The sequence below is a fragment of the Myotis myotis genome, unplaced genomic scaffold (genome assembly GCF_014108235.1).
Source record: "Myotis myotis isolate mMyoMyo1 unplaced genomic scaffold, mMyoMyo1.p scaffold_m19_p_14, whole genome shotgun sequence".
Classification (NCBI taxonomy): domain Eukaryota; kingdom Metazoa; phylum Chordata; class Mammalia; order Chiroptera; family Vespertilionidae; genus Myotis; species Myotis myotis.
Genome location: NW_023416318.1, coordinates 17,721,774 through 17,736,237, shown reverse-complemented (window position 1 = coordinate 17,736,237; position 14,464 = coordinate 17,721,774). Strand labels below are relative to the sequence as shown.

Here is a 14,464-nt window from a genome sequence, read left to right as displayed (position 1 = left end):
AGTGTGGCAGTGTCAAAGGAGGATTCTATAAGATGGAAAGAAGAAAAGAAAAAATAGAAATTAGCATTTATTAAATATCAGCTGTGTGTTTGTTGCTTTACCTATTGTATGTCAGTTAATAATCACAGAGGTAGATATGACTGTTCCTATTTTACAGCAAAGAAAACTGGGCTTAGAGAGGAATAATGAACACTGTTAGTGATTATGTCCATTCCTACTGTCCTCTCCCTAAGTTAACCTCATTCCGAGGTCACAGGTCCAGATAGGGGCAGAGCTGTCAAATCAGACAGAAAGACTGAGAGCCCGCCGTGTGGAGAGATTCCGACTTCCCCTGAATAAAATATTATATGAATGTGAAGCAGCTTCAGGAAGGAGCCAGAACAGGAGGTGGAAGCTACGAAGGAGTCTGGCCCAGCAGAAAGATTCTAAGAACCTGAGCCACAGGTGTGACCAACCCTGAATCCTGCCCTACCTCTGCACTTGTGAAATGGTAAATTTCCTGATGATTCCAGCAAGCTTGAGGGTGGTTTCTGAAAATACTCTAACTGATAAAGGAATGTAACGTCTCTAAGGTCACCCACAGTAAGTGGCAGAGCAAGTATATGAACCAACAACATTCTGCTCGAAACTGAGCTTTTTCCAGTAAACCACGCTGTGGCGTGAACTTTGATGAATGTTTTTCTCATACCATCATGCAAGGTTAGCGCTGGAAAGGATCTTACCTCATCATAATAATGAAACGCATTTATACCTCATAAAAATGAAGTAGTGGCCCTTGCAAACAGAGAGAAGAAACACACCTTTAGCAAAAAACTCCCAGGATTTTATATTCTGCAGAACTTCTCACTTCATATGCATTTAATTTTTAGTAAAATATGAATTCACATCCTTTAATAAATGGAATTGAGCTCTTGAAAAGCATTTCAAGTTATTATTAATTGTCTTAGGTGGGATAATGGTATTGTGGTTACATAGGAGAATGTCCTTATTTTCAGGAGATGCAGAGTGAAGTATTTAATGGTAAGACTTATGATATATGTAACTTATTTTCACAGGATAGAGAAAGTAAGAGAGCCGTAAAGCAAATACAGCCAAAGGTTAACAATTACTAAATCTAAGTACAGGGAATATGGGTGTTCATTGAATTATTCTTTCAAGTTTCCTAAATGTTCAAAAAGTTTTACAATAGAAAGTTTGGGAATGACAAAATATGGTGTAGGACACAGCACTGCCAAGTATAATGTGGCTATCCATTAGAATAACCTGGGCATTTTGAAAAATATTGAAGTCGGGGTCTCACCCCATGTTTTGGCCTGGGCACAGGTGATTCTAATGTATCGATCACATGGTATGGTAGAACCTGAATTTTAAAGTCACAACTCACGAATACTCTGATAGTCCATCCCAACTCCATAAAGACAAACTTGAAAATTTCTGTAGACTATGTTTTATTCGTGAAAAATTGCCAGTGTTTTAAACTTAACATAGGGATTAATTCCAACAATAAAGAAACTTCCCTGAAACATACATTGGGTGACATAGGAAATATTCAATTAATATTAACCATCACTTTAACAAACCTATTTAAGTTTCCTGGTGCTGTGCTCAAGACCACGAGGGCAAGAAAAATAGAGCAGACTTAATTTTTTCTCTAAACAAATCTATTCATAGAGTCTATGTTCCAACATGCCAAATTTTAAATTATAAAAATGCAAAAAAAAAAAAAATAAAGGAACAATATTTAAGGAAAAGCATTAAGCCACTTAACCTCTCTTAAAAACAAAAGTCTTACTAAATCATGCTCTTTATTCCATGCCAAAGATGAGTCATAATTGGTTCAACTATAAGGAAAGGAGGATTCCTTGAAAAACACACAACACTAATTCTCCAAATTCAAATTTGTGCAAATTACTTAAAGATACTCCAGTGAGCCGTCCGTACGGAAAAGAGCTCTCTAAGGCCCTATATCTACATGTCAGCTCACGCACAGCCTCCTCAGTTCTATTTGCTTTTCTTAAAATATGTGTGTCTGGGGTATGGGGTAGAGGTGAATAAAGAGTAGATGAAATAGAGAAATGAAAATAAATGACAAGCTTTAAAAACATAATTCTTATAATAGAGGTTTCATCTTGGAAATGTACTTTACACCCATGTGGCGTAAAAAAGGTTTTATTGATATACAATAAAAGCATATATTTAAAATGTATAATTTGGTAAGTTTTCACATACATACGTATACACCTTTGAAACGATCACAGCAATCAAGATAACGGATATAACTATCCTAGGTGGCCTTCTTTTTTTAAAATCCTCACCTGAGGATACGTTTATTGACTTTAGAGAGAGAGGAAGGGAGAGAGAAATATCAGTATTGACTGGTTGCCTCCTGTAAGTGCCCCAACCAGGGATCAAGCCCACAACCTTTTAGTGTGTGAGACAACGCTCCCACCAACTGAGCCACCCAGCCAGGGTTCCTAGATGACAATCAAATAGATGTGTCATAGCATAGATACAGTTTTCAGGGGGGAAAAAAATTCTTGATATAAATTGTTACATTAAAAAAACCAAAAAAGCAAAAGAGTCTCCACAGAAGTGTCCTAATACTTTCATCAACAGTTAAAATAATCATTGAAGCTTTGTATTCCCCCCCCCCCCCCCCCCCCCCCGCCAATTGAAATTTAAGAGACAGGCATATGTTGTATTGTTTTATCTTAGACTTAGGTCCAAATAAACAAACAAAGGCACTCTAAAAACAAAGGCATACTTAATATTTTCAAACATCCAGGAAGATAAAAATAGAAGTCATAGTCACACTGCATTATGTTTGAGAACTTTTAAACACACACATTAGGGATTTGACTATTCCAAAGCAAAATAATTTAGAAAGATTATACCTACATATTATAGCAATATATAGACTTCCTAAATTTGTAATATTAAGCCTGTAGCACTCCATTTCACAGGCAGGTAGGGCTACTCCGGGCAAAACAGAAGAAAAAAAAAGTGTGTCTTCAGTAGCTGTCGAAGGCTCCATCTCCACTACCCACCCCCCCACCCTCCCCCCCCCCCCACCCCCCCTACACCACTTTCAGTGTTTCTTCCATTTAGAGCCCTCACTGATGTACCAGGTTTCCTAAAGTCATGAAGTAACTCTTGTCCTCAGACCCTAACCCACGTCAAAGGTATGTCTATATATTGTGTTCTCGGGTGCAGAGTTTTTGCTTAGGTAGCTAGCTAGGGAATGTAATAAATGGCTAGGATGTGTGCTCCATTCCCTTCCCCTCCCCTTCCTTGCTGAGCAGTTTTAGTAGCTAAAAGAGGGACTGTTCTACCCTGAGGTGCCTAAGGTACAAGGAATACCTGCTAAGCATCTCTGCCCTAACTGAAAAGGAAGGATGGGTTTACAGGAAGGCCATCCAGGAGCCCCAGAGGGCAAGTCCAAGACGAAGTTTACTGTAGTGGCCTACACCAGACTTCCCATCAGACTAATCCCATATTGTTTAATACAAGAGATTTCATTTTCACATGGAGATCTCTTGTCTCCCCAAATGGAATGTGAACACCATGTCTTATTAGTCTGTGATACTCCCAAGAACTTGGGACCTGTATTAAATATTTATGACTAAAAATGAAATAATTAATGAAAATCATTTTATTGTATCATTTTGTATTAATGCTATTTTACTACAAAATACTTAGATTTATCGACTTTAATATATGAGGTAAAAATGTATACTACGAGTTTTATTTGTTCGTTTAGAAAATTACATAGCATTACAATCATAGAAACAAAAGATTAGTTCTTTCCGTATACTGGACAAAAACAAAGTTAAGATATTCTTGCTAATTGTGCAATATAGCTGAGATGACTACATTTCCATTGTGCAATTTTCAGTGTTACACTTTTTTTTTCCAGACTCTGTTACCGAGAAAACAAAGCAAAGGGAGAAAACAACTTAAAAGTATAAAGAAAACCTAGTAAATAGTTCAGATCACGTCCACTGTCAGGTTTCCCAGGGCTCACCAATGAGGATGACTTCAGATTTCTGCTGGAAACATCCAGTTACATTATCAGTTTTTAACATTTCAACTCAAACTCAAATGAAAATTGTCCATTCAAATGGAGTTTTGTTTTAAGATTTAGGATTCCTTTATACCAAGTCAAAGGACATAAATTCCATATAAAGAAGCCGTACTTTTTTCCAGATCATTATTATACAATGCTTAGTTATGACTAATCCAAATAGGAGATAATAAGTTCTGTACACACCAAATTGTTTGAATGTAATTTCTACTAGGAAAGGAGTATTTGTCTCTTTTCTTCACTGCTGTAATGTATGTGCCTAATAAGAGTAGCTGGCACATAAGAGCTCAATACATTTCTGTTGTACGAAAGGAAGGAAGGAAGGAAGGAAGGAAGGAAGGAAGGAAGGAAGGAAGGAAGGAAGGAAGGAAGGAAGGAAGGAAGGAAGGAAAGGAGTGAGTCAAGAATGGGACATAGGTGTGCAAGAAAAGACCACGCTTCTTCCATGAGGCACAGTTTCATAAAGTACAATTTCTGGAAAATCTCTTATTTAATCAACTCCAAAATGCAGTTTATCTAATATTATATTTGAATTGTTTAAATAAAAAGTAACAGTGGACTGTTTTCTAAATCAAAAGGAGGATTCATTCTGTTTACTCAAATTGAAAGTTTTTCTACTACTGAAGTCTGAATAATATCAGGTATTTTGAGAAACTACAAAACATTCTCTCCAAATCAATGGATTTTGGTCCTTAGGAAAACATTTTACTCAAAAGATTTTTTATGTAAACTTTTTTTGTTTAATAATAATATGCATTTACATACCCTTTGATTTCCTGGGTGAAAAGACCCCTTAAAAATCAAAACAAAAGTTAACTCAAAGGGACACATTTCATTTGAGCTGAAGCCACGGGAAGACAATGAAGCTGATGGTTACTTCACCAGGAACCATTAATCATTTAACAATGGTGAACCCCGGAGAACCTCACAGTGGACTTGGTCTGATGTTCAGTCTGGTTTTAAGGAGTTCAAAACACAACAAAGGAGCTGCTCCTCATGCCTAATGCGATGTTCTCAGGCCAGCCGCCCCTCCCCATGTGGTCAGGTGCTGATGGTCATTGCTGAAACAGCCTGCAGGGCTCTCCAGAGCACTGGGCGTGCAGCAAAACAAAGGGTGGATGTTTGAGATGTTTCAAAGTCACATGGACAGAAAGAATTCTGCTCATGTCCCACCGTAAAAGAGGTGAACAGGAAAGCAGTAAAAAATAAGCATGTCAGTTTTCTCTTTTCCCACCTCACTTAAGCTAAAACTTGGTTTTAGATTTACAAAAATGGCTCCTTACGTTCTGTGTAGATTAAATGCCTGGGAGCTCATCTTTTGAGATGAGCTAAAGCAAACTTTCTATATAGAAGGACTTTGCCTCAACCTCATAAAAGCAGACTGAAATAAATGGAAACTACTAACTTCATACCTTTTACAGAGGCAGAGGCAAAAGACAGCTAAAGGAAAAAGCCCACTGTGATCAAGGAAAAAGAATACCAATGTGAAGAGAAGACGGAGCAAAATAAGAGAGATGCTGCACAAAAACAAAAAACAAACACACGTGGAAATATTAAGAAACTGAAAAACAATGGTAGAACAAAGGAAAGAGGGTTCTGAAAAACAGAAAAAAATTACATTACAAGTGAGCTGTTTGGGTCATTTTATTTACTACGGTAAAAGTAAACATTTAATATACTAAAGAGTCATACATGCCATCACACTGAACATTATAAACATCCATGTGGACTTCAAATTCAAAAGAGGAGAAGAAATCTATCATTCTAAGTCTCTGTCAGTTGAATGCTGAACAATAAGGGGGAAAGGACACAATATTTTTAAAGTTGCTTTTTGCTAAGCAACTTCATATTAGACGATAATTGCTCACTATACTCAATATTAGTTGAAATAGATATTTCTTTATATGTCCACTTGTTTTGATGGGTCTTATTCTGAGTCGACTAGAATTCAGTTCCATTTTAAAAAGTGAGTAACATCACAAGGCCGTGACAGCTTTTCTGCTGATAACCACAAAGAGACAAAGCTAAATGAAAAGAAATGGACACCAGGTGCTCACTGTGGGCTTTGGACTTTTAAAGTCTGCTAACTCACTTTTCAGGACAAGAGAAGAAAGACTAGTTTCTTAATACACAGCCTTTCCAGATGTATCTTCAGTCAAATTTTCAAATAAAAGATTAGCTAGATTACATGAAATCCTACACCCGCTATATTCTGATGTGTGCACATTTCACTGCATTCAGGTTCAGAATAAATGAGTATAGCTAAAGGATCATTTTGAAATTTAGAAGTAAATAAATAATTAATTTTTCTCACAAAGTCTGATATGTCTGAACATCTTTTCCTGCAATGCGCAAGCAAGTTTTACAAGCTTTAACTTAATGCAATGTATTATCTCTTAAATACATAAAGTTTGTCCTTACATCAACCCCTGCTATAACCCAGGGTATACCAAAACTCAGCATTATCATTTTACATATATATAAAACATATATATATATATATATTGATTTCAGAGAGGGAGAGAGAGATAGAAGCGTCGATGAGCCCTAGCCTGTTTGGCTCAGTGGATAGAGCATCAGCTCTCGAACTGAGGGGTCCCAGGTTCAATTTTGGTCAAGGACAGGCTCGACCTTGGTTGCAGGCTCGACCCCTGGCCCTGTCATGGCACATGTGGAAGGCAACCAAGCTGATCGATGTTTCTCTCTCATTGGATGTTTCTCTCTATATGTCTCTCCCTCCCTTCCACTCTCTCTAAAAATTAACGGAAAAACATCCTCGGGTGAGGATTAAAAAAAAAAGAAGAAGAAGAAGAAAGAAACATCAATGATGAGAGAGAATCATTGATCGGCTGCCTCCTGTATGCCCTTTACTGGGAGTTGAGCCCACAACCCGGGCATGTGCCCTGACAGGGAATTGAACCGTGACCTCCTAGTCTACAGGTGGCTGCTCAACCACTGAGCCATGCTAGTCAGGCTCAGTGTTATCATTTTAAATCCCATTCAATTAAACCAAAGTTCCTTGCCTCTTTAAAAGGTACCTTATACATTCTTGTGAACATATCAATTAAAAATGTCTTCAAATATAAAGTTAAAAGAAAAAATGCCCTTCAGACAAATGATCTAAAAGGCCACAATTTTTAAATGATGATAAATATCCATTTCTAAATGCTAATGTTTACTTTATATTTGCTTGCATTTTGTCCTCGTGCTTTCAAAAAGTACTTACAACGTACCCCTACAACATCCTCTGTGAGTGAGGGGAGGGTTACCTGCCTTCCCTCTTCCCACTGAAAGGATAAGAACGCCAAGAGCCATGGAGGTGAAGTGTAAAGCTCAAGGTCCCCTGCCAATCAGTAGCACTGCTCAGTCTAGATCCATGGGACTTAATTTTAAGTTTATGTCAACAGATAATGTATATATTATTTCCCTCTATTTTTGATCACTGACAGATATAGCAGGTCCTCGAACAATGTAGTTTCACTCATCATCATTTCATCTTAAGGTATAAAATTAACTCATATCAATTAGCCTATGGTAAATTTTACATTGATTTCATTTTACGTTGTCTTGCTTAAAGTCACAGAACCTATTGATGACATTAAGTGAAGTCTTAGTACACAGTTACTCATTTTCCTAATGTTAGAAGACAGCACAGAAATCATAAGCCTTAAAGTTTTTATCTGCCTCATTCTTCTCTTCTTTCCAAACAATTTTTCATCAGAAACATTGCTTTTTTAAAAAGCTGGATACATTATATATGACTATAAAATACTAATACTCAAATGTCTTTACAAAAATGTTACATGAAAAAAAGAGGTAAGAAAGAGATGTGAGCTACAGAAACAGTCATGCTAAAATGTGCCAGGTGAAAAATAAATGACCTTCCCATCTTGCAGACCAGACACTTGTGTAGTTTCTGCATGCCTATAAATTAATTTTTTTAAGTTTCATTTTTAGATTGGCTGCTTTACAGTATATGAACGCCCTAACCGGTTTGGCTCAGTGGATAGAGTGTCGGCCTGCGGACTCAAGGGTCCCAGCTTCGATTCTGGTCAAGGGCATGTACCTTGGCTGCGGGCACATCCCCAGTAGGGGGTGTGCAGGAGGCAGCTGATCGATGTTTCTCTCTCAGTGATGTTTCTAACTCTCTATCCCTCTCCCTTCCTCTCTGTAAAAAATCAACAAAACATATGTTTTAAAAAATAATAAATAAATAAAAGTATATGAACAACAAAGGACAAGTTTCCTAAATTAGTTGTTTTAGCCAATGAAGATGCAATATATTCAGCTAAATTGGGCAACTGGTGATTAGGTTAAACAAAGGATTATATATACAAGAGTATCCACATCGTAGTATATAATATACATATTTGAAAAGTTTTAAAAATGTTAGGGAACATTAACACTTCCGAGTCAATCAGTATCTAGATTTCATTACTGAGGATATCTCTTTTATAAAAGGTATTTTTGCATTTTATAATTTCAGAGGCTTAATAAATTAAACTGGATTTTATTGACAAATAAAACAGAGTGATTCTATAAATGAAGCAGGTGCTAGGCCTCATCAATTTTGTTTATTTAAAATATATATATTCCCTAATTGTGTAATGCCTACTAAGTATGTGGTGAAGTTTAAAGTGTTTTATTTACTAATTACATATACCTCTTTATGAGTCCTATTACAATATTTACTACAGCTATTTCTAAAGTTAATTATTTATTAAGATTATGCAAGAGAAAGAGTTTCGTTCTTGAATGGGAAGAGAAACAAAGCTTTGGTTCTTAAGGAAATGACACCGTTTTATTTTCACAGTGTTAGCTTGATAAATTCTCTTTATTATTATTAATTCTGAAGCTGAAAATAACATCACAACATCATTTTGGACATGCAAAAATCTAATTTGTATAATTCACAGTTATAGTAACATCCAACTTTGTAACAGGAAATTTGGGAGTTAGAACATCTTACAATAATAAATGGACATGTCAGGTATCAAAGGAATATATGTGATATGTACTTTTCTGACTATTTTAAGTTTAATCTTTAAAATGAAAAATAGTTTCTTAGTAAAATGTTATACTGTAATTGCCCTCATTGGTCCTCTATTTACAAAAACAATAATTGAGAGAATAAAAATTCAACTTAACAATACAAATACTAGCATTCTCCACCATATTACGTACATATCATTTACCTAACTCATAAATAACTTCAGAATAACATTATTTAATTCATTCCACAGCATTCATTAAGCTTCTTTATGTACCAGGAACCCTGCTAGATACTGGAGATTAAATTATGAATGAAACACACATATTTTTATATATATATACACACACACATACATACATACGGTGGGGCCTTGACTTACAAGTGTCCCGACTAACGAGTTTTTCGAGATATGAGCCGTCTCTCGGCTGATTTTTTGCTTTGAGTTGCGAGCTAAAATTCGGGTTACGAGCCAGCTTCAGATACCCCACCACTAGTTGGCACAGCGAACGTCACAGTGAACGCCACAACATCAGCCCAGCATCAGGTGTCTCACTCATTCACTTTTGATTTGACATACGAATAGTTTGAGTTACGAGCTCCGTCACGGAACAAATTAAACTCGTAAGTCAAGTCTCCACTATATATATATATATATATATATATATATATATATATATATATCTACATTAATAAAAGAGAAACATGCAAATTGGTGTCACTCTGCTATGCCCACCAGCCAATCAGAGCGACTATGCAAATTAACCCAACAAATATGGAGGTTAATTTGCATATGCAGGCACGGAGCAAAGACTAAAGACTGAAGACTGAAGACTGAAGGGGCTTGGCTTCTCCACTGTGGCCGGACCAAAGGCCTGGATCCTGGGTGCCAGAGGAAAACCGGTGCCGGCAGCCAGGGGAAGGAAGGCCTATTGCACGAATCTCTTCATGCAACGGGCCTCTAATAAATACACACACACACACACACACACACACACACACACACACACTCTAGAGGCCCGATGCACAAAATTCGTGCAAGGGGCTTGGCCCTCACAGCCCTGGCTTCGTCCGAAAGGTCATCTGGCTGTCTGGTCTAATTAGCATATTATGCTTTTTTTATTATTATGGATATTTTTTTTTAATTGATTTCAGAGAGGAAGGGAGAGGGAGAAAGAGGAACCTCAATGATGAAAGAGGATCATTGATTGGTTGCCTTCTGCATGCTCCTTACTGGGGATTGAGCCTACAACCTAGGTATGTGCCCTGACTGGGAATTGAACAGTGACCTTCTGGTTCATAGGTCAAAGCTCAACCATTGAGCCATGCCACCAGCTGGGCTGAAATAGTCATCTTACCCTCAAAGAGCTTTCTCTTTAGTAAAGGAGAAAATCACAGGTAACAGCAAATGTGTGATAGGTATCACCATAACAGAAGTATATACATCCTCTTATGCAAGCTTAAATGAAAGAGTGATCAACTCAGCTCATCGAATAACTAAATTTCATAAATATATAAATAAATGCTTGTTTAAAGTATAAATCCCAAAGAATATCATGCATATTGATAATAATTCTGCTTATTTTGACAGCAACAATTCTTTATCTTTACAAAAAATTTACTCATGTTTCAAGACATACACAAGAGGATAACAGGGAATTAAACTTGAAAAGATGTTTCAAATGCTAGTCAAGATCTTTACAAAGATGTACTAAATATTACTCAAGATCTTTGCATGGCCCTGGCCGAGTAGCACAATTGGTTAGAGCGTCATCTGGATACACCAAGGTTGCTGGTTCAATGCAGAGTCAGAGCATATACAAGTGGAGGGGACCTAATTTATGGTGACAGAAGATGGTTTGACTTTGGGTGGCGGGCAGACAGTGCAATATACAGATCTTCTATCATAGAAATGTACACTTGAAACCTATATGATCCTATTAACCAATGTCACCCCAATAAATTTAATAAAAATTTTAAAAATGAATCAACCAATGAATGCATAAATTAGTGGAACATGTGATCGATCTCTCTCTCTCTCTCTCTCTCTCTCTCTCAGAAATCAATTTAAAATATTTCTTTTAAATCTTTGCAGCCCGCAGGCATGGCTCAGAGGTTGAGTGCTGACCTATGAACCAGGAGGTCATACTTTAATTCCCGGTCGTTGGGGCATATGCCCGGGTTTCGGGCTCGATCCCAAGTGTGGGGCGTGCAGGAGGCAGCCAATCAATGATTCTCTCTCATCACTGATGTTTCTCTCTCTCTCTCTCTCTCCCATTTCCTTCCTCTCTGAAATCAATAAAAAATATATTTAAAAAAAATAAAAAATATTTGCATATGTTAACTCATCCTGACCCCACAATAACCCTATGAAGTGTTTTCTATTATCCCCATTTTACAGATGGGGAATCTGTGGTTAACTTGACCATGGTCACATAGACAACGAGAGGAAATGCTGGGACTTGAACTTACAGAACCTAACTCTAGAGGCCCCACTCTTAACCACTATATTAGACATCCTCGCGAAGGGTGGTGGTGATGATGGAACAGCTAACGCCAAGTGCTCTGTGACATGCATTCTTAGTTACCCTGACAGCTGCCCTTGAAGGAAGTCATCCTTCCCATTTACAGGAGAAAATCAGCAGAGGCCAGGTTTAAAAGTTGCCCAAGGTCAAACAGCTATCTAAGGGTGGCAGCAAGATTCAAACTCAGGCAGCCTGGCTCCTGTGCTATGGGGCCTCTCAATGATTCCGTCCGACACTCAGGCAAAAGGCCACATGATACATTTATTAAACAATTCAAAAAAGCTTTGTATAAGTCTTCCTGAAACACTTTGCAAGATTTGGGAGCTTATGACAAGCATTTCCTCACGACAGCATTTACATTTGAGTCAACTTGACTACTTTAGGCTGATCATAAACACATTCCTGCTCTTCAAAAATATATCTTTCTATAGAAAATTGGCAGGTTTTAGTACAGGTTTAGTCTATTCTTTAAACTTAAATTTAGTAACAACTTATTCTGATTAGTCTGAAAGAGAAGGAGAGAATGAACTACTAAGAGGCCTTTCCTATAGTTTAATATATCAAAACACGTTTGGTTTGGCCTAATTTGAATCTTGTGGACAACTAGACCAGAACTTGATACACAAGAGTAATAACATTTTAAATAGGCTGAATTCTCAAAAGTAACCTCAGAAGCCGATTCAGAGTAACTATGCATAATTTTTACTTTTATCTCCAACTAAATACTAAAGATGCATAAGGCAAGATTCTCATAAAGCATATATGGGCAAGTATGTATACTTCTGAGCTACCAACAATCAAGAAACCAAATTAAATTTTTACAAAACTCTGTAGCATGGCATTGTTTAAGAGCAATCAAAAATACAAAAGAGGGATAGCAAAGGGGAAAAAAAAACCCCACTATTTTTATCCTTAACACACCCCACTGTGCCCAGTGCCTGAGAAATCAAAAATCCGGTGTTGTAATTTCTTGCTAGAAAAGAGGTGAACTGAAGATGCAGTATGAAGCCGGATTTTCATCTTACCTTGCTTTCCTCCAACAGGTTCAAAGACTTCATCACCTTTACTTTAATACTTAATTCATATTTTTTTTCCAAAAGGGAACCTATAAAACTATTTTAAAATAAAAATAATCAGCCACACTACTAGGCAACCTGCCTTCCCTTGCTCTAGTATCACACACCCAAATGAGAAATAACCTTTTGTCTTGCCTTGACTCAATAAAAGTTTAACTCTAATTTGGAGGAACATGTACCCACTGGCCATGTGACACTCTGTGCAGGTCACAGAGTCTCTTAGATCGCACTGCTGACTGTTACAGCTCACGAAGCATCCTAGAGACAGAAAGCGTGCCATTGCCGCTCATTTTAGAAGCGTGCTCGTGCCCCGATGGTGGAAGTCTGGCAATAAATACCTAGAAACACAGCAGGGCTGGTGAATGAGGGGGGCGGGGGGAGCGGGAGCCGGGCGGGAGGCAGTCTCCACCTCGGGTCCACGCCGGACCCGGAGCCTTCTCCCCACCATGCGACCCCTGCCCCCCCGGGGTGGACGGCTCCAGCATTTGCCCACAGCGCCCCAAGACCCCGCACGGCACTCACCCTTCCGCGGAGAAGTCGCCACCGGGTCCAGCTCCGAGACGGGTCGGGGTGGCAGCGAGGGAGGGGACGTCTGGGCTGTGGGCGGGGGGTGCCGGTGCGTCACTCGAGCGCAGGACGGTGAGTTCGGGCGGCGGGAGCCGAGAGGAGCGGGGACATCAAGTCACGGCCGAAGAAAGGAGGAGAAACGTGGGGGGCGGGGGACGGGAGGTGGAGAGCCCCCTCCCTAAAATAAACTCTCGGTCCCCTGCGACCCGCTGCCCCGGAGAGGGAAGATGAAATCGGGGGGCACTAGACTGATCAATGAATCTCTAAAACGACGAGGAGCGAGGAACAGACTTTAATTTAAAGGGGGACACGGAGCGAGGGCTGGCGGGGAGGCAGAAGTCACGCTGGGTCTATCCCATGCCTTTGCAGTCCCCGAGCAGAGGAGGAGGCTGGCGGAGGGGAAGTTGCAGCGGCTCCTGAGGAGGAGGTGGAGGAGGAGGTGGAGGAGGAGGAGGTTGCACCGTAACAAGTACAGACAGACAGCCATGGATCAGAGGGGCGCTGCGAGCAGGGGCGGCCGCGGCGGGGCGAGCGGCGGCGGCGGCGGCAGCACCGCCTGCTCAGCTCGCTCAAGACATTTAATTGGATTGATGGGTTGTGCAGTGACTCACAGACTTTACAGAGTCGTACAGCAGTCCCCGCCCAGCTGGCCGGGGGGATGCGGCGGAGACGGCGGGGAAAGGGGGTCGCGGACGAGCCGGGAAGGGAGGCGGTGACTGAGAGGGCGAGGCGTTGGGGGCGGAGAGCGGAGCGGAGCCACCCAATGGCGAAGCCCGCCGCTCCGACGGGCGTGAGCGTCGGCCAATGACAGCGCGGCTCGCTCGGCGGCTGGCTGCGCCCCTAGCCCACTGAGTCTACCGAGGACACTGCCGCGATCGGGGCGGGGGAAGTGGCGTGGGGGGTGGGGAGAGTGGGTGGACGTTGAGGTGGGGGTGGAGGGAAAGAGGAGGCGCCGGAGACCCGCGGAGTCACTCCGCTCGCCTCGCTTCAGAAGTGGCGCCTTCCGCCAATCGGAGGGCCGCTTGGGGGTGATGGACGCCAGGGTGTGACCAATTAGGAGGAGACGATGCCCTCAGCGAGGCAGAGGGGAAGAAGTAGGCGGGCCGACGCCCTCCTCCTCCCTCCCGCCCGCCCCGTTGGGGTCAGTCACGCAAAGAACAGTGTGAGGGCTGGGGCCGCGCGGGGGGGCGGCGGGGGGCCGCGCTGCTGGCGGCGTGACAGC

At 40.4% G+C, this 14,464-nt stretch overlaps 1 protein-coding gene across 1 annotated transcript in view; it reads right to left on the bottom strand.

The window, feature by feature from the left end:
* Positions 1 to 14,106, bottom strand: part of SERTAD2 (SERTA domain containing 2) — a 105,468-nt gene extending 91,362 nt beyond the window's left edge. The window contains exon 1 of the mRNA XM_036334351.1: positions 13,198 to 14,106. The gene's annotated coding sequence lies outside the window, so the exon portion shown is untranslated. The remainder of the gene's footprint in view (positions 1 to 13,197) is intronic.
* Positions 14,107 to 14,464: the final 358 nt, after the last annotated feature.